Source organism: Phascolarctos cinereus, unplaced genomic scaffold (assembly GCF_003287225.1).
Source record: "Phascolarctos cinereus isolate Bilbo 61053 unplaced genomic scaffold, phaCin_HiC Scaffold_2;HRSCAF=192, whole genome shotgun sequence".
Classification (NCBI taxonomy): domain Eukaryota; kingdom Metazoa; phylum Chordata; class Mammalia; order Diprotodontia; family Phascolarctidae; genus Phascolarctos; species Phascolarctos cinereus.
In genome coordinates, this window is record NW_027555625.1 from 274,576,061 (window position 1) to 274,594,821 (window position 18,761).

Sequence of the window (18,761 nt, forward strand, 5' to 3'; positions counted from 1 at the left end):
CATTCTCAATGAAAGGCTTGGGTAGGTATGAGTAGTAAATATTTGGATCAGTAGAGCTTCTGTTTGATGTCTCTTTTCTGGACAAACACATTCTGGGAAGCAATTACATTTCTTCAGTTGTTTTCTTGTTTTCAAGGGCACATGTGTCTGCAAAACAAATGGCTTCAATGAAAGAGCTGATGCCTTTCATTCCTACTTACAAGGATGAGGCCTAGATGCTTCTGGGGAGGAGAGACCTCTCTGAGTAAGAGGAGAGTCTGGGACCAAGGCTGGAGGCCACTATCTCTTCATAAATAAATGTTTTAGGACTTCCTGGTGAAAAGATTAACAAGATTAGGGAAATAGATTCTTTCTTCAATCCCCACTAACTCTCAAACAACAACAAAACTTTAGAGGAGGAATTATGTGACAGACGTGGAACAATCATAGCAAATACCAAGGTCAGAAAAAAGAGAGAAGCCCAACAAGGTAAAAGCCTAATGAATTAACACTAAAAGAAGATTAATCCTCTTTTAAAAAGTCTAAATTTTTTTTTCAACTAACAAGCATTACCCTCCCCTTCAACTACTTCCTCAAAAAAAGAAAAACAAAAACAAAATCCTTATACTAAGTAAGCATAGAAAGCAAAATAAATTTCCATGATAGCCATGCCCAAAAATATATATTTCATTCTGCATATTTAGAACACGACTTTCATATCTAGAAGTGGATAGCATGCTTCATTATTTGTTCTTTGGAATTATGGTTAATCATTTCATTAATCAGAGTTCTTAAGGCTTCCAAAATTGTTCACTTTTACAATATTATTGTTATAAATTAATCTATTTCTCACTTCATTTTGTATCAGTTCATACAAGTCTTCCCAGGTTTCTCTGAAACTGTCCCCTTCATAATTTCTTACAGCACAATAATATTCTATTATATTCACATACTCTAATTTGTTCAGCCATTCCCCAGTTGACAGGCATCCCCTTAGTTTCAAGGGCTTATACTTACCACACCTGATTTCAAGCTTTTATAAGGAACACATAAAACAACCCAAGGTCTATACTAGAGTCCATAGTTAGATCCATCCACCTCTCCTGTAAAGATCTTGCCAGCATACCTTGGCCTCTTCCTACACCCCTACCCCACAAAAAGTGGCTGATAATTTTGTCCAGCCATATGAGAAAGGGGCAAGGAAGTATGGAGGCCTTTGCCTTGGATGGACCCTAATTTAGGGACCACCAAGGCAGCAGAAATTCTGTCTGGAGGACTCTTTCCACCCTCGCCCAATCCTGAAAACAATGGCATTCATTTATTCATCCCAGGAAAAGTAAAAAGAAGAAAAGCCAAGGGAACAAATGGGAGGGCCCACTCTATCCCTGTAGGAAAGGAGACTGAAACCCAACTGGGGCCATTCCTGTTTTCCATAGGATACTCAGGCAGGGACCTAAGCCGGTGAACCCTAAATTCCTAAGTGTAGGAGGTAGCTAAGGCTATAAAGAAATTAAGAAAAATTATTGGAAGAATATTCAGTGTTCATGACTGGGACTTGCAATTATAGTAAAAATGGTAATACTATCAAAATTAATTTATGGAATTAATTATAAATCAAGCTATCAAAAGGGTACTTCACAAAGTTAAAGAAAATATCAAAATTAATTGGGAGCAACAAATGGTATGTCTCTGATACATACTGACTATGTGACAGTAGGGAAGTTTCATAAGTTTTCTAAGTTCTAGGTCAGTGGTTCTCAGAATATGGCCTGGGGACTTCTGGAAGTTCCTAAGACTTTCAGGGAACCCACGGGGTCAAAACTTTTTTCACAGTTACACTAAGATGTTTTAATTTCTAATATGCCAAATATCAACAAATACAATCCATATAAACAAAAACTCTTTGTGAGGCCCTCAATAATTTTTTGGGATTATTAAGGGGTCCTGAGATCAAAAAGTTAGAGAGTTACTGCTCTAGGAAATTCTCTAAGACAATACATTGTACAAAAGCTGGCATCCTGGTGTTTACTAATCTGGGAGTTTCCTAAATACATTAAATCACTGGCCAAATCCCCCTCTTCTTTATAACTTTGTGTAAGACACTGTAGTTTTTGGTCCCCAGTTTCTTTAACTGTAACATGATGAGACTAGAGATCTCTGAATTCTCTTCCAGTGTCTTCGGTTCATGAAGCCCTTTGCCACTTTTTTACCTGCCATCCATTTTGGAATTCCTTCTTATCCTGAAAATAGAGATCTGATTCCTTCTGTGTCTGTATAAATATCCCCTTTTTTTCCTCTTGTTACCGTCATCCCTACACCTTCCCAAATCTGCCCTCCACCTCTTTCTTCTTGAAGGCTGTCTCACAGGAGAAAATGATCCTGTGGGTTCTTTTTTTAACCCAGATTCACAGAGATCAGAATTCTATAAGGGTAGGGAAAAACAGCATAAACTTTTCCTCCCCATTTCAGAGGAAGCTGGAGTGTGTTTCTGAAATAACAAGAAGGGCTTCAGATTATTAAAAATAAACCCTGGCCTGCAGCCTACTTGACACATTAATCTTTTCTGACAGATGCTGACTTGCAAACACAGTCTCCAGCTCCCAGCGGGGAGCCTGGTCCTCCACTGAATGATATTACTGGAGCTCTCAATGACTGTTCTCCTCTAGTGATTGGACCCCTGCTCTGGCAATCTCTAAGTGGGCTCTCTCCTCTTCCTAGGTGGGAGAGGCTGACCAGTGTTCTGGGTCACGTCTTATGTTTCCAGAGCCCCAGCTTGGGAATTCTCATGGCTTGGGAAGGAATAAGGCTGAGAAATCAGCCTTGGGCTAAGATATTTATAATAACTATGTAAGTGGGACTGGGTGAGTTCAAATCCTACCTTAGACTTACCAGCCATGTGACACTTAACCTCTCTCTGCCTTAGTTTCTTGGTCTTGTAAAGCAACTTAATGAGCTTAATGGCTTCCAAGATTGCTTCTAGTTCAAATTATGAACCTGTGACCCTATGATCCTATGGTTTCCATGTGAGGAAGACTTTAGAGTGGTAGTGAATAAAATCAGACACAGATTGATGATTCTGCAGGTGTGGGGATCATTGCCCAGGGTGATATTTGGTACCTAGGTGCCAATGAGGATACTTCCAGAACTGAGGTCAGGAAAGGGAGTTTGAAGAATAGGTAATACTCTGCTTGCATTTGTGTTTAAGCTTTATAAGCACTGTGCTTAGCACTCCTCATTTATTAATTAGTTAACTAATTGGTTTATTTACTTGCAAATATGATCGGATTTTGTTTGCTTAGTTTCCTCTTGCTTTGGACTCTTCCAGAGTATTGTGGGACTTGGGGTGGGAGAGGTGGATCCTGTTATGTTTGCCCATCTCTGGAGGCTGGTGATGGGGCAAGGAACATTGATGGTCTTGCCTCCTGACAATTGCCCTGATGGATCCTAAAGATGTAGAAAGAGATCAATTGCCAGACCAGGATTAAATTCAATCCCACAATTCAAGTGTGTTTTAACTATCTGCTATGTGCCAGGCACTGTGCTGTAGACACAAAAGCAAAAACAATTTATTCTCTGCCATCCCTTAAGTTTGTCATTCTATTCAATCTAAATGACCAAATAATGTATTAAGCACCCACCTTGTTCAGTGCATTGGATTAACTACTGGTGATACAAAGACAAAAAGAGTTTTGGTCTTCTAGGAACTTAACATCCTACTAAGGGATATAATATTTAAGTACATATGTAAATATAAGATGATTTGAGTACTATATTTTTGAGGGTGATTTTTTTCCTCACTGTTTTAAAAACTGGTTCATGGAGGAGGTGGAAGCTAAAGATTCTGAGAGGTGGTGGTGAGGAGAGAGGGCCTTCTAGGCTTGGCAGATGGAATGCTGAGTTCAGTTTTAGGGGAAGCTATAGCAACAGAAGGTCCAAAAAACATGCTATGAGAATATGAATGTTAACTTCAAAATTGAGACCTCCCCAGTGAACAAACTTACCCCTCCCCCTGCATTGATCATGACAGGATAGCACTTTTTTTTCTTGCTCAGTAGCTTTCTGAAGACTAGACTATGGAAGTATAATTATGGATGTGTATATCTGACAAGAGTTGTGGTACTCCTTGATTGCTTTACTCCCAAAATGGTCTCTGTCTCCCCATTTTGTTTATTCCCCCAGTGTCTTACTTATTCTTCTGCTTCTAATAATAATAATGATAATAATGATAGAAATAGTAGACATTTATATGTAGTGTCCTAAGGTTTGCAAAGTAATTTATATAGTGTCTCATTTGTATGAGTATTGACCTTTGCTTGGCCCTAGCTGACAGAAGTGATTCCATGTTTGACCACTGGTTGACCTGTCTATACCATAGGAAGCTCCTATGTACCCAACAAGTGGCTTGGTCAGATCCATTAAGAGTTAGGAATACAAAGTTAGCAAACTATTAGCTTAGCAAACTTCATCCAATTGAGGTGTGTAAGGTTAGCAAACTTCACTAATCTTAGTGTCCTTGTGGTGGATAAGGAGGGAGGGATCAAATCCATACCACCCAATGAGTGACTGTCCCTAAAGATTCCGTCTCACTCAATCCCTGTGAATCTGCCCAGCAGCAACAAATAATTGTAAAGGAAGACACCCAGGAGGTCTGGGCTCTCCATTGAGATACACAGCCTATGTTACATCTGAACTGTCATACTCATTGTGTGCCTGACTTGTGATCCTTTATTGTAAGTGCTTATATTCCTTCTTGGTATCTCCTTACTCATGAGCTCCTTGCGACTTGGTCCCCACAACAACTTTTGGAGGTAGGTGCTATCATTTTACAAATGAGGAAACTGAAGCAGACAGAGGTTAAATGACATCCCCTGGACCACAGAGTTAGCAATGTCTGAGATGGGATTTGAACGCAGTTTTTCCTCACTACAAGTGCAATGCTTTATTCACCATGCCTCCTCTCCCACTACAGGCTATGCTTTCCAACCCACCAGCTAATATTGATTTTGGTTGAGGATGGACCAAGCTAGTTATATGGTAACAGTAAACACTACTTTCCAGGGCATTGGGGAGATCAGTCAGTAGGAAATGCCAATATTATTTGGTCCACTTAATAGGGTAGCCAATCTGATTTAGTAGGATGAACATTGATTTGCCGTGAGAAGACCTGGGTTTGCATCTCATCTCAAACATTTATTGGGGAGAAGTGCAAATTGGTTACTCCTTTTGAGCCTTTTTTTACCTTTAAAATGGGAACAATAACACATTTGACCCTCCTGAGGAATGAATGACCCCATGGGCCCCATCTGCAGACCTGGGGAGCTAGAACAATGATGGTGGGCAATAAAAAAGAAGAAATGAATGCTAGGGACACTTGAAGAAATGTCACCTGGATACAGGGAACCTGTGCATTTGTCCCTCTAGCCACTTGAGAGAGAGACTTAGGGTCATTTATTTCCTATAGAGAAATTCAGACTTTCCAGTGTGGAAAGGGATGGAAACAAAACTAAGTAAGTATATGCGAGATCCAGAGAAAGTTTTACAAGTGAAAGAGAAATCTCACCGTCATTTCCTGTTTGCTTCAAAAGTAATGGATTAGCTCACAGTTGTTGCTGTATTTCATAGCTGTGCTGAATTATTTTCTTTTTCCTTTGCATGTGGAGAAAAGGAGAGAAAGAGAGAGAGAGAGAGAGAGAGAGAGAGAGAGAGAGAGAGAGAGAGAGAGAGAGAGAGAGAGAGAGAATGGAAATTGCTATTGGAGTGATGTTCAAACTTAGGACAGATTCCACTCCCTTTCATGCAACCTTCCCCAGCTACTCATTTCTGCCTACGTTGTTGTCTCACAGTGTCTGTCTAACACAGTATGGGGGCATGGAGAAGATGTTTAGAGCATCTTTATTGCAAGAATGCCTTTTCTCCCTGTAATTCCTTATACATTCCTATATAACAGTCCTGCTGGCTCCTCTTAGAACAAGACCCATGCTTTCCAGATTCCACATTCAATTCAATTCATTTTAGCTAGTAATTATTAAGTTCCTGTTTTGTCCTGAACACTGGGCTAGGTGCTAGGAATATGAAGTAAAAAATAAAAGGAGTTAATGCTTTCTCTCTTTTTTAATGTGTTAAACCACAAACTCCACATTGTTTTCAATTTATTTAAAAAATATGTGATTAACTTTAACATAGCACTAAGATAAATTCTGCCTTTGAGTTCACTTTGGATTTTCCTTTCTTTTATTTTTGAGAAATTTTATATTTTATTTTTTGAATTATATGTAAAATAATATATAAAATTCATTTAAATAAATCTGAGTTCCAAATTTTCTCCCTTCCTCCATCTGAGTCCCCTTCTTAAGAAGACACGCAATTTGTTACAGACTATAAATGTGCAGTGATGCAAAACATTTCCACATTAGCCATTATGCAAAAGAAAACAAAAAAAAACAAAGAAAAAAGTTTTAAAAGTATGCTTCTATCTGCATTCAGACTCCATCAGTTCTTTCTCTAGAAGTAGATAGCTTTTTTTTCATCATGAGTCCTTTGGAATTGTCTTAGATCATTGTATTACTAAGAATAGCTATGTCATTCACAGTTGATCAAATTACAATATTGCTGTTACACTGCTCTGCTCACTTCACTTTGAATCAGTTCATATAAATCTTCCCAAGTTTTTCTGAGAGCATCCTGCTCTTTATTTCTTATAATATAGTATTCCATCACAATCATGTACAACTTGTTCAGCCACTCCCAAATTGATGAACACCCCCTCAATTTCTAATTCTTTGACACCACAAAAAGAACTGCTATAAATATTTTTGTACATATAGGTCCTTTTTGTTTGATCTCTTTGGTATACAGACCTAGTAGTGGTGTTGTTGGGTCAAAGGATGTGCACAGTGTTATAGCCCTTTGGGCATAGTTCCAAATTGCCCAACACTAGTCATTTTCTTTTTCTGTCATATTAGCAATCTGATAAGTGTGAGGTGTACCTCAGAGTCATTTTAACTTGCATTTCTCCAATCAGTAGTGATTTAGAGCATTTTTTCCCACATGACTATTGATAGCTTTGATTTCTTCTTCTCTTCATATCCTTTGACCATTTATCAATTAGGTAATAATTCATATTCTTATAAATCTGACTATGAATTTGAGAAAGGAAGCCTTTATCAGAGAAAATTGCTGTAAATCCAACTGTAAATCCATCTTCCTTCCCCAGTTTTCTGCTTTCCTACTCATCTTGGCTACATTTCTTTCATTTGAACAAACCTTTTTAACTTAATGTAATCAAAATTATCTATTTTACATCCCATTATGCTCTCTTTCTCCTTTTTGGCATAAATTCTCCCCTTCTCCAGAGATTGGATAGGTAAAATATTCCATGCTCCCTTAATTTGCTTAGGATATCACCCTTTTTGTCTAAATCATGTACCAATTTTTATTTTGGTTTGCAGTACGAGATGTTGGTCTATACCAAGTTGCTGCCAAACTGTTTTCCAGTTTTCCCAACAATTTTTGTCAAACAATGAGTTCTTGTCCCAAAATCTTGGATCTTTGTGTTTTGATTGCTATCATCATTTACTAGACTGCTATGGTTATTTACTACTGTGCATTGCACATCTAAACTCTATTTCTTAACCAGTAGAAGATTGTTTTAATAATTACTACTTTATAATACAGTACTGCCACCTTCCCTCATATTTTTTTTGAAAAATGTGGAAAATTATTGGTATTTTATCCTTGATACCAATAAGGTACCATTTTACCATCTTACCCTGCTTTATTTTTTTAAGCATTAATTAATTGATTTATTTTTAGTTTTCAACATTCACTTCCACAAGATTTTAAGTTCCAAATTTTCTCCCCATCTCATCGTTCCCCCCACCCCAAGATGGCATGCATTCTGAATATCCCTTCCCCTAATCTGCCCTCCCTTCTATCTCTCCTCTCCCCTTCCCTTATTCCTTTCCACTTCTATTTTCCTGTAGGGTAGGATAGATTTCTATACCCCATTTCCTGTATTTCTTATTTCTTAGTTGCATGTGAAAACATTTTTTTTAAACTTTTTTTTTAAACTTTGGGTTTTAAATTTTCTCCCTTCCTCCCTTCCAGGGAGGAAGTCCATGTGTAGTCATGCAAAACATTTCCATAGTAGTCATGTTGTGAAAAACTAAGTATATTTCACTTCATCCTATCCCACCCCCATTTATTCTATTCTCTTTTGACACTGTCCCTCCCCTCCCCTCTATCATCCTTCTGCTCTCTTTTCCCCTTCCCCCCTATTTTCCTGTGGGGTAAGATAGATTCCCATACCCAGTTGAATGTGTATGTTATTCCCTCCTTAAGCCAAATCCAATGGGAATAAGATTCACACATTCCCTTTCATCTTTCCCTATTTCCCCTCCACTTTAAAAGCCTTTTCTTGTCTATTTTATGTGAGATTATTTACCCCATTCTACTTCTCCCTTTCTCATTCTTCCAGTATAATCCTCTCTCACCCCTTAATTTTATTCTCCAGATATCACCCCTTCATCTTCATCTCACCCTGTGCCCTCTGTCTATCTATCTATCTATCCATCTATCTATCTATCTATCTATCTATCTATCTATCTATCTACATACATATAATTTTTTCCTTCAACTACCCTAATACTGACAAAGGTCTCATGAGTTACAAATATCATATTTCCATGCAGGAATGTAAACAGTTAAACCTTAATAAGTCTCTTAAGATTTCTCTTTCTTGTTTACCTCCTCATATTTCATTGAGTCTTGTATTTGTAAGTCAAATTTTCTATTCAGCTCTGGTCTTTTCTTCAAGAATGCTTGAAAGTCCTCTATTTCAGTGAATGTCCATTTTTTACCTTGAAGGATTATACTCAGTTTTGTTGGGTAGGTGATTCTTGGCTGTAATCCTATCTCCTTTGCCTTCCAGAATATTACATTCCAACCCCTCCAGTCCCTTAATGTAGAAGCCGCTAAGTCTTTTGTTATCCTGATTGTGTTTCCACTATACTTGAAATGTTTTTTTCTGGCTGCCTGCAATATTTTCTCCTTGACCTGGGAACTTTGGAATTTGGCTACAATATTCCTAAGAGTTTTACTTTGAGGATCTCTTTCAGGAGGTGATTGGTGGATTTTTTGCATTTCTATTTTACCCTCTGGTTCTAGAATATCAGGGAAGTTTTCCTTGATAATTCCTTTAAAGATGATGTCTAGGCTCTTTTTTTTTTTTTATCATGGCTTTCAGATAGTCCAATAATTTTTAAATTCTCTCTCCTGGATCTATTTTCCAGGTGAGTTGTTTTTCCAAAAAGACATTTCGCATTGTTTTCTATTATTTCTTTCTTTTGGTTCTGTTTTACAAAGTCTTGATTTTTCATAAAGTGACTAGCTTCCATTTGCTCCATTCTAATCTTTAAGGAAATATTTTCTTCAGTGACCTTTTGGACTTCCTTTTCCATTTGGCCAATTCTGTTTTTTAAAGCATTCTTCTCCTCATTGGCTTTTTGGACCTCTTTTGCCATTTGGGTTAGGCTATTTTTTAAGGTGTTATTTTCTTCAGTATTTTTTGGGGTCTCCTTTAGTAAGCTGTTGACTTGTTTTTCATGATTTTCTTGCATCACTCTTATTTCTCTTCCCAGTTTTTCCTCTACTTCTCTTACTTGCTTCTCAAAATCCCTTTTGAGCTCTTCCATGGTTTGGGACCAATTAATATATTTCTTGGAGGCTTTGAATGTAGGAGCTTTGACTTTATTGTCTTCTTCTGGTTCTATGTTTTGATCTTCTTTGTCACCAAAGGAAGATTCTATGGTCTGACTTTTTTTTTTTTTTGCAGGGCTTGCTCATGATCCCATCCAATTACTTGAGTTTTAAACTCTTTGTTAAGGTAGGGGTCTGCTTCCAGTGTGAGGAATGTATTGTTCCAAGCTTCAGGGGTTTTGTGCAGCTGTTTTCAGAGATACTTCTAGGGATCTGTATATTTTTAGTTCTTCCAAGGTGGTATGATCAAGGGCTAGGTGTTTGCTCCTTTCCTGGCCTGTGCTCTGGTCTATGAGGACCACAAGCACTTTTTCTGCCTTGGAACTGCGAGGAGGATCCACTCTCTACTGTCACCATAAGCTCTACCACGCCAGCACTCCTCCTCACCCCAGGATCACCACCCAGAACTGTGACTCAGATCCAAGCACAGGCAAAGAAAGAGATTCCTGCTTCAGCACCAGCAAAGAGATCCCTGCAATCACCCTCTGATTAGCCAGTTGATTCCCTCTCTGTCTGTGGGCTGATAGCTCCAGAAGCAGCCACTGCTCCAAGGTTGCACCGGGACTTGGACTGGGACCAAACTTCTGTCTCACCATGGTCACAGACCTTTCCTACTGACCTTGTAAGTTGTCTTTGTGTTTATGGTTTGAGAAGTCTGGAAACCATCACAACTGCCTGTGATTCAGTCCCCTGAGGCCTGCTCTAGGTTCACTGAGGCCTGGTCTTTGCCTGCATGCCCACTGAACTATGCTTCTCTCCCAGTCTGGCGCAATAGATTTTTCCAATCAGCCATCCAGGTTGTCTTGGCCTGGAAATTTGTTTCTCTTTATCTTTTTGTGGGTTCTGCTGCTCTAGAATTTGTTTAGAGCTAATTTTTACAGGTATTTGGAGGGGTTTGGGGGAGAGCTCAAGCAAGTCACTGCTTTCACTCCACCATCTTAGCTGCATCCTTCCCACCTTTCTTTAGTTAAGAACTGAGAAGCCCATGTATATTATCTGATCTCCACATTTTTTTCATTGATTTCCCTGATATTCTTGCCCTTTCATTTTTCCTGAAGCTTTTTAAAATTATTTTTTCTAGCTCTATAAAATATTTTTAGATAGTTACATTGGTATAGCACTGAATAAGTAAATTAATTAAGGTAGACTTGTCATTTTTATTGTGTTGGCTTGGCCTACCCATGAGTAATTTGTATTTCTCCAGTTATTATCTATGACTTTATTTGTGTGAAAAGTGTTTTGTAATTGTGTTCATATAGCTCCTGATTTGTCTTGGCAGGTAGGCTCTAAAGTATTTTATATTGTCTATCATTATTTTAAAAGAAATTTCTTTTCCTAAATCTTCCTTCTGGACTTTCTTGGTAATGCATAGAAACACTGATGACTTATGTGGGTTTTAAAAAAATCCTGCAAATTTGCTGAAGTTGTTAATTATTTCAATTGGTGTTTTCACTGATTCTTTAGAATTCTCTAAGTATGCTATATCATTTGCAAGAGTGATAATTTTGCTTCCTCATTGACCATTCTATTTCTTCCTTTTTTTCTTTTCTTAATCCTATAGCTAAAATTTCTAGTACAATGTTGAGTAATAGTGGTGATAATGGGCATCCTTACTTTACCACTCATCTTATTGGGAAGACTTCTAGCTTATCCCCATTACAGCTAATGCTTGCTGATAGTTTTAGATAGATACCACTTATCATTTTTTTAAAAAGTTCCATTTATTTCTATGCTTTCTGTCATTTTAATAGAAATGAGTTACATTTTGTCAAATCTTTTTTCTTCACCTTTTGAGATAAATCATATGATTTTTGTTGATTCTGTTACTGAACAGTCAATTACGCTGACAGTTTTCCTAATATTGAACCAGCCCTGCATTCCTCATATAAATCCCGTTTGATCTTAGTGAATAATCTTTGTGATATTTTGGTGTACTCTCCTTGCTAGTATTTTATTTAAAATTTTTGTATCAATATTCATTAGAGAAATTGGTCTATAGCTTAGTTTCTGTGTTTTTGCTTTCTCTAATTTGGAGATCAGTACCATATTTGTGTTGTAAAAGGAACTTGGTAGGACTCATTCTTTGCCTGTTTTTCCAAATAGTTTATGTAATATTGGAATTAATTATTCTTTAAATGTTACATAGAGGTCACCTGTGAATTCATCTGGCCCTGGGGATTTTTTCTTAGGGTGCTCATTTATGGCTTGTTCAATTTCTTTTTCTAAAATGGGATTATTTAAGTATCCTTTTTCCTCTTCTGTTAATCTGGGCAATTTATGTTTTTGTAAATATTTATTTTATTTTACCAGATTTATTGGCATATTATTGGACAAAATAACTTCTAATAATTGCTTTAATTTCCTCTTCATTGGTGGTGAATTCATCCTTTTTATTTTTGATTCTAGTAATTTGGTTCCCTTCTTTCTTTTTATAAATCAAAATAACCAATGATTTATCCATTTTATTGATTTTTTTCTCATAAAACCAACTTTTAGTTTTAGCAATTAGCTCAATGATTTTCTTCTTTTCAATTTTATTTATCTCTCCTTTGTTTTTCAAGATTTCCAATTTAGTGTTTAATTGAGGATTTTTAATTTGTTCTTTTTCTAGCTTTTTTTTTTAGTTGCATGCCCAATCCATTGATCTGCTCTTTCTCTATTTTATTTATATAAGTGTTTACAGAAATAAATTTTCCCCAAATACTGCTTTGGCCTTATCCTATAAATTTTGGTATGTTGGCTCATTGTTGTCATTTTCTTTAATGAAATTATTTATTGTCTCTATGATTTGATTTTTAATCTACTCATTCTTTATAAATAATTTTGTTTTCAATTTATTTTTAATTTGTGTTTCCATGGCCCTTTATTGAGTGTAATTGTTATTGTATTGTGATCTAAAAAGGATACATTTAACATTTCTGATTTTCTGCATTTGGTTGTGAGGTTTTTATGCCCTAATACATGGTCAGATTTTGTGTAGGTGTCATGTACCACTGAGAAAAAGGTATATTACTTTTTATTCCCATTCAGTTTTCTCCAGAGGTCTAATATATCTAACTTTCCTAAATTCTACTCATCTCCTTAACTTTTTTCTCTTTTATCTTTTTGGTTAGATTTAATCTAGTTCTGAGAGGAGAAAGTTGAGATAAAGTTTTACTGTCTATTTTCTCTTGTAACTCATTTAACTTTTCCTTTAAGAATTTGGATGCAATATCATTTGGTACATGTATGTTTAGTATTTTTATTACTTCATTGTCTATGGTACCTTTTAGTAAAATGTAGTTTCTCTGCTTATCTCTTTTAGTTAGATCTACTTTTGTTTTTTTTCCTTTTTCTGAGATAATTTTTGCTGCCCCTGCCCTTAAAAAAATTCAGCTGAAGTGTAATAGATTTCACTCCTTCCCCTTACCTTTACTCTCTGTGTGTATCTCTGCTTCATAAGTGTTTCTTGTAAGCAACATATTGTTGGATTCTATTTTTTAATACACTCTGTGAGCCACTTCTGTTATACAGGTGAGTTCATCCCTTTCCTATTTACAGCTATGATTACTAACTGTGTCTTTCCCTTCATCCTATCTCTTCCCCTGTTTATTCTTCTTTCTCTCTTTTTTCATGTTTTTTGTTCTCAAAGGTCTGCTTTGCTTCTGACCACCTCCTCCCCCAATTTGCCACACTTCTTTCAATTTTTCCTTTTTTTATTCCCCTCCCCTTCTAATTTCCTGTAGGTCAAGATAGATTTTTATACCCAACAGTGTGTCCGTTATTCCCTATTTGAGCCAATTTTGATGAGAGGAAAGGTCAAACATGGCTTCCCCCTTAGCAGTTTGGTAAAGATAGCAATAAAGAAAAACAAGAATTGTTGGAAAGGATGGAGGAGGACTGACATGGTACAGGAATATACTTTGTGAGGAGCTGTGAACTGGCCCAAACATTCTGTAGAGAAATTTGAAATTATACCCACTTTAGTGACTAAACTGTACATAACTTTTGACCTAGCATTGTCACTATTAGGCATATACCCCAAAGAGATAAAAGAAAGAAGAAAAGGATCCATAATATAGAAAAACATACACAACAGCCTTTTTATCTTAGTAAAGCACTGGAAACTAAGGAGAGTATCTATGAACTGGGAAGTGGTATGTAATTATAATGTAATATTATTATGCTTCAAAAAATAACAAAGATGGATTCAGAGAAATCTAGGAAAACTGGCATAAGCTGTGTGGAGTGAAGATTAGCAGAATCAGGAGAACAATTTCTACAATGACTACAACACTGTAAATATAAATAACTGAAAGACTTAAGAATTCTGATGAATGAAAGGACCAACCATACCTCTAGCAAGCTGCCCACCTCTTGACAGAGATATGATGTACTAGAGGGGAAGAATGAGTCATGCATTTTGGACATGGCCAATTAGGGATTTATTTTCTTTAGGTAAGGTACAATTTATCTGATGAAAGAGACAGAGCAACAGAACACTTGTATAAGGAAAACTGATAAAATCCGTTTGTGAAGAAATATAGTATTAGAAAATATCTTGAGGAGAAATACAGACTGTTCTGTAGATCAGGTAGGAAACTTTGAGTGTACTGAGAGAACATATTTGAAGGTAAAACAGCTAAGATAAAGATGTCTGCAGGGTATTGTGGTCCATCAGCTCATTTGCAAGTGACTATTTTTAGAGCTTTGATGTTTATACTTAACAAAAGGGGAAGATTATATAAGGATTATTGAGTTCATACCTGACAGAAAGATAGGTTTCTTGAGTTTTACATTATAAAGTAAAGATGAGTCACTGAGAACCAGGAGGCTCTGATTTAAATTAACGTTAGAAGTTGTTAAGACATCAGCCAGAGGAAAAGCTTTGAGAAGAAACTATAGGACAAAGGAGACAGGAGAAGTAGGAGAAACAGAATTAGGGCAGTGAACTGGGCACAGGAAGAAAACAAAGAAGCTGGATGTAGAAGACATAGTAGGCTTCCAGCTGAGACAATTGACTTCAGCTACTTTTCTGGGAACTTAGAGAAACATTGTTCTGATGATTGACTGGAGTAGCTGCTGGAGGAAGAGCTAAATTCTGTTACTATATCACAAAAACATAGAGGGAAGAGAGTATCCCAGAGAAGAGGGTTGTTGGTAATTTCCCAAGTTTCAGAGACATCAAAAAGGATGAGGATTGAGACAAGACAATTAGATTTATCAGTGAAGAGATCACTAATAATTTTGTACAGACCAGTTTCAGTTTAATGATGAGTTTGGAAGCCAGACTGGAGAGGGTTTAGAAGAGAGGAGAGGGTACATAAAACCAGTCCATTTGCAAACTGACAGATTGGAGAGGGCCAAACTCCTGAAAAATACCAGACATTAACAAACACACACTGAAATTACTTAAAAATGGATAATGCCTTTATTAAGGAAAAATCAATCATTTTAAAGTAGTTAATTAAAATATTACTTTCTAGGCTGAGTGCTTGATAAATTTCAACTTTTCAATTCAATGCTAAAAGTTACATTAAATTATTTAATTTTGAATTTACTATTTTAATTCAATAAAAATGGAATTAAAATAAATAATAATTTCCTTTCTAAACAAAGAAAGATGAGAGGAGAGGGAGTGGAGTCATTTGGTATAGATGATTTCTCAAGGAATTTATCTATCAAAGGGAAGACAGATATAATAGCTGGTGGGGATGGTCAGATTCAATGAGGGTTTTTGATGGGAGGGGCATAGGTGAGCTTAATTGTAGGCAGCAGAGAAGCAGCTAGTAGACAGGAAAAGATAGAAGATTAGAGAGAAAGTGGGGATTATAAATGGGGGCAAGATTAGATGGAATGGGACACATATAGAGGGGTTTGCCTTGGCAAGGAGAAAGGCTACTTCTTCATTTGGGATAGGGTTGAAGGAGGAGAGATTGGCAGAAGGCACCTGAGTGATTTGAACTGAGGAAGAGGGGAAAAAGGGAGCTCTTGGTAAATGGCTTCCATTTTCTCAGTGAAATATGAGGGCAAGAATGGGATAGGGTGAAAAGTTTTGGAAAAGTGATTCTAGTGAGTAGGATAGTGAATCATTTAAGAAAACATATGCAGATTGTCGTGATGCAATGAAGGCTCATTTGAGATTATGTAACATAAATTTGTAGTGGATCCAGTCAGCATGGTTTCACTTTTTTCCAGATCTGTTCAACCACACACGAATAGGAACAAAGGCATCAGATGGTGACAGTAACCTAAGGTTAGCATTTGGCAAGGCATGATTGGTAAGGGTAGAACATACAGCGCAGTGTAGAGTTGAACCAGTTTACTGAGGGGTCGAGATAGGGAAGGAAAGAGAGTATAGCCAGTGCAAAAGTGATGGCCAAAGAAAGAACTGAGGAGTGAAATGGGTGGCAAAATGGAGAACAGGTTAGGAGCTGTAAGACAGAAGGAAAGATGTAATGAAAAAATATTATAGTCAGATAAAGAAATATCAGAGTTTATGAACATGAAAATAGAACATTTATGGATGATGGCAAAATCAAGGATATGACCATTTCTTTGTATAGCTGAATTTGAGTGGAGGTTATGGCAATTTAGTAGGTTAAGGAACTGGGAATCTAGAGTGCTTGAGGGAATATCAATATGTATGTTGAAGTCACCTAGTGTGCAGGAGTTGGGGTAGAGAGAAAAACTGTTAGCTAGGCATTGGACTTATTGAGAAAGGAGAATCAGAATCTTGATTGGATGATAAATTTGGATTAAATAGGTGTCAAAGGAGAAGAGGTCACTGAGTAATGGTAGTAGAAGGAAAGTCTGGAAGTTGTGAGGGGGAGCAAAGCATATTCTGACTGCACCCCCACAACCACTTGTGAAATAGGAGTTATGAGTAAAGGTGCAACCAGTATTGCAAAGGGTGACCAGGGATACAGTGTCAACAGGAGAAGCCAGGTTTCTGTGAGAGCCTGAAGATAGAGAGAGTGGGAAAGAAAAAGTTTTAAGATGAAAACAGGTTTGTTGACTGTGGAACAGGCAATCCAGAGGGTATAGTGGGAGGAATGAGTAGATCCAGTGAGACATTTGGGAGAAAAGACATAAGGGGAGAGGGTGCTCTAGTTCAGTCTTCTCCACATCTTACCTTTAGTATTTTATTTAACTACCAATTAGTCTGTCTGTTTCCTTTTTCCCCCCTCTGCAACACATCCTCTACACAGCTGCAAAAATGATAGCTCTTATACATGAATCTAATCATGTTATTCCTCTGCTCAAGAAACTTTGACAACTCTTTATTGCCCTTAGGATCAGATACAAACTCCTCTGTTTGGCACAATCTGACTTGTACCTATATCTACAGACTTATTTCATGTTACTCCCCTTGGACATGTTATATGTTCCAGCCAAGCTGGCTCACTTGCTCTACCCAGGACATGACTATGATTTTTTTTCCTCTGCTTTTCCTTCTCATATTTGCCTCTTGCAATCGATATCTCCCTTCAGGGATCAGTTCAGGTGCCACTTCCTATATTATGCTTTTCCTGATCTCCCCAGCTGCTGGTATCCCAATTCCTTTCCAGTTAGTTTGTGTTTACTTATTGATATACCTGTTCTTTTCCTCTAGTACATTGTAAGTTCCTTGAGGGCAGGCACTACTTCATTTTTATCTTTATATCTCTAGTGCCTTTTCCAGTCCCTCTCATTTGGTAAGTGCTTAATAAATGCTTACTGAATTGAATTGTTAAATTGGATACTGGATAATTTGCCTCCCCACAGATGTTTGTCAATAAGTTACAGGTAACATAGAGGAAAAAAAGAAAAGCTTATGACTTGGCAGTAGGCAAGATGTGTGGAGAATGACATTGGTAAGTGTGCACAGATAGCTAAAAAGCCAGAATAGTAAAGTCTTAGAGACAGGAGCATGGAGGGTCAAATACTGCCTCTAACAGATTAGCTGTGTGACAATGGGTCAATCACTTAAACTATTAGTGCCGTACTCAATTTTCTTTTTCAATTTTCTTTTTTCTTAATTACATGTAAAAACAATTTTTAACTTAAAAAAATTGAATTCCAAATTCTTTCCCTCTTTCCCTTCCCTGAGCTCTCTGTGAGGACAAAACAATTTGCTGTAGATTATACATGTGTAGTCATGCAAAACATATTTCCGTATTAGCCACATTGCAAAAGAAAACACAGAACAAAAACCAAACAAACAAGAAAAAAAAGTTTAAAAAAATATGCTTTCATCTGCGTTCAGATTCCATCAGTTCTTTCTCTGGAGGTGAATATTTTTCATCATAAGTACTTTGGAATTGTCTTGGATCATTGTATTGCTGAGAATAGCTAAGTTATTCACAATTGATCATCATACAATTTTGCTATTACTGTGTACAATGTTCTCCTGATTCTACTCACTTCAGTCAGCATCAGTTCATGTAAGTCTTTCCAGGTTTTTTTTTGAAAGTATATTTCTCATCATTTCTTATAATACAATAGTATTCCATCAAAATCATATACAATTTGTTCAGCTATTCCCCAATTAATGGATATCCCCTCAATTTCCAATTCTTTGCCACTGCAGAAAAAGCTGCCATAAATATTTTTGTACTTATAGGTCCTTTTACTTTTCCTTTGATCTGTTTGAGACACAGACCTAGTAATGGTATTGCTAGGTCAAAGGGTATGCACAGTTTTATAGCCCTTTGGGCATAGTTCCAAAATGCTTTCCAGAATGGTTAGATCAGTTCATGACTCCACCAACAGTGCAATAATGTCCCAAATTTTCCATATCATCTCCAATATTTGTTCTTTTCCTTTTCTGTAATGTTAGCTAGTCTTATAGGTGTCAGGTGGCACCTCAGAGTTGTTTTAATTTGCATTTCTCTAATCTATATGACTATAGATAGCTTTGATTTTTTCTTCTGAAAAGTGCCTGTTCATATCTTTTGGTTATTTATTAGTTAGATAATGACTTGTATTCTTATAAATTTGAGCAGTTCTCTATATATTTGAGAAATGAGGCCTTTATCAGCAAAACTTACTGTAAAAATTTCCCC